Genomic DNA, 3,054 nt, shown 5'->3' with positions numbered 1-3,054 from the left:
TCTCGCATGTTATCGCGATAGCTGCGTATATTCCCCCCTCTGCTGATGGTAAATCGGCATGCGATGTCCTGCATTCTGTTGTTAACAGACTGTTAACACAGAGCCCAAATGCCCTTCTCATTATCTCTGGAGATTTTAATCATTCCCCTCCATCCTCCACTCTGCCCACATTCACCCAGTATGTTTCATGTCAAACCAGAGACAATAAAACACTGGATTTATTCTATGCAAACACAAAGGAGGCTTATACATCAGCACCCCTACCCCCCTTGGGAAGTTCGGATCACAACCTGGTTCATCTCCTACCTGTGTACAAACCCCTTGTATGCAGGCAACCAGCTACCTCCCGCACAGTAACGACATGGTCTGATGAGACCAATTAGGCTCTGAAAGACTGTTTTGAAACTACTATGTGGGAGGAATTGTGCAACCCTCATGGGGAGGATATTGACAGTTTAACAGACTGTATTACTGACTACATCAACTTCTGTGTGGAGAATACTGTACCCACCAGGACTGTACGGTGTTTTCCCAACAACAAACCGTGGATTAACCCTGATATAAAGACTCTCCTTAAAGAGAAGAAGAGGAACAAGGAAGAGCTGAAAACTGTCCAGAGAGAACTAAGAAAGAAGATCAGAGAAGGAAAAGCATGCTACAGGAGGAAGATGGAGGATCATTTGCAGCAGAACAATGTCAGAGGTGTGTGGAAGAGGCTCAAGACCATCACTGGTTATAAGGAACCCAGCTCTCACGCTGAGGGTGACCAGCAATCTTTAACAGATTTGATCGGCTACCCTCCCCTGCCCCCATCCAGTCCCCCCTGCTGCAATCCCCCCTCTCTGCTTCCCCCCGTCGATTCCCTCCAGTCAACACTCCAACCAATACACACTGCCCCTTACAGAAGCCCAGGTGAGAATGGAGCTCAGGAAGATCAAAGCGAGGAAGGCTGCGGGCCCAGACGGCATCAGCTCCAGGCTACTAAAGACCTGTGCAGACCAGCTGTGCGGCATATTGCTGTACATGTTTGACCTGAGCCTGAAGCTGGGGAAGGTGCCACAGCTTTGGAAAACATCCTGCGTGGTGCCTGTTCCAAAGACGTTGCGCCCAAAAGACTTTGGGGACTACCGACCAGTAGCACTGACCTCCCATCTGATGAAGACAATGGAGAGGCTGGTGCTCACTCATCTCCGACCTCTGGTGAACCCATCAATGGATCCACTTCAGTTTGCCTACCAACCTGGCATTGGCGTGGAAGACGCGGTCATCTTCATTCTAAATCGGGCTACTTCACACCTGGAAAAGGCTGGGAGCACTGTGAGAGTCATGTTTTTTGACTTCTCTAGTGCTTTTAACACCATCCAACCTGCGCTCCTGAGGGATTAGATGGTGTACATGGGAGTGAACCATCATCTGTCTGCCTGGATACTGGACTACCTCACAGACCGACCACAGTATGTAAGGACTCGTGACTGTGAGTCTGACATGATTGTCTGCGACACTGGAGCCCCGCAGGGAACGGTTCTAGCCCCGTTTCTCTTCACTATTTACACTGCAGACTTCATGTTTAGCTCAGCAACCTGTCACCTACAGAAGTTCTCTGATGACTCTGCCATCGTCGGTCTGATCACGAATGATGATGACAGAGAGTACAGAGGACTTATACAGAACTTTGTGGACTGGTGCCAATGGAGCTGCCTCCAGATAAACGCGGGGAAAACCAAAGAACTGGTGGTGGATTTCCGTAGGCGCAAACACACTTCATCATTTTCATTGGTAAACATTCAGGGAAAGGACATTGTGAAAGTGGACTCTTACAAATACCTGGGTGTTCACCTAAACAACAAACTGGACTGGACAGACAACACTGAGGGAATTTATAAGAAAGGGCAGAGCAGACTCTTTCTGCTGAGGAGACTAAGGTCTTTTGGAGTGCAAGGAGAGGTACTGAAGACCTTTTTTGACTCTGTGGTGGCCTCAGCCATATTCTATGGTGTGGTCTACTGGGGCAAGCCCCGATCGAGGACGTCTCCACCTCCACCACCGGCCTTCGAGATCTCGACCGAGAACCGCTTCGTCCCCCTCCGCAAGACGGAACGCGACACTGTTATTCTCGGAGATTCCATCGTCCGGCATGTCCGCGCTACCCGAGCTAAAGGTAAGGTGCACACTCGCTGTTTTCCTGGTGCTCGTGTTCTGGATGTCGCTGCGCAGGTACCCGCGATCCTGAACGAGAACTTCGGAGCGGTTGTTCTCCATGCCGGAGCAAACGACACCAGGCTGCGGCAAACGGAAATCTTAAAGAGGGACTTCAGGATCCTGGTGGAGACGGTACGCAGCACATCACCCACAACGAGGATCATTGTGTCAGGACCTCTTCCCACTTACCAGCGAGGGGCTGAGAAGTTTAGTAGACTTTTAGCTCTAAATGAATGGTTACAGTCATGGTGTCGAGAACATAAACTTCTCTTTGTTAATAACTGGAACTGTTTCTGGGAGCGTCCTAGGTTCTTCCGCCCTGATGGCCTGCACCCCAGCAGAGTTGGAGCAGCAGTGCTATCAGATAACATCTCTAGGATACTTCACACCATCTGACTGGTAAGACATCAAGAAATCTTCAACTATAAGAACACGCATACTACAGACCAAATAGTTACAAGTTCACACACAGCCCAGTTTATAGAAACTGTATCTATTCCTCGTGTAGTAAAACCAAGAATTACATACACAAGATCCAGAAATAATCTTATTGCAGTTAAAACTGAAAAATGCCAGATAAACAAACACAACAAAGTTCTAAAGTTCGGTCTTTTAAACAGTTAACTTGCACCCAAAGCACTGATTGTAAATGAGATGATCACAGATAATAATCTCGATGCACTCTGTCTCACTGAGACCTGGATTAAACCAGGTGATTATATGGGTCTAAACGAGTCGACACCGTCAGGATATGTTTATAAGCATGAGCCTCGTCAGACTGGTCGTGGGGGGGGGGTGTAGGAACCATTTATAGTGCTTCTCTTAATGTTAGTCAGAGATTAGGATTCAGCTTTA

Source organism: Silurus aristotelis (genome assembly GCF_946808225.1).
Source record: "Silurus aristotelis genome assembly, chromosome: 22".
Taxonomy (NCBI): domain Eukaryota; kingdom Metazoa; phylum Chordata; class Actinopteri; order Siluriformes; family Siluridae; genus Silurus; species Silurus aristotelis.
Note: the sequence above shows the minus strand (reverse complement) of the source record.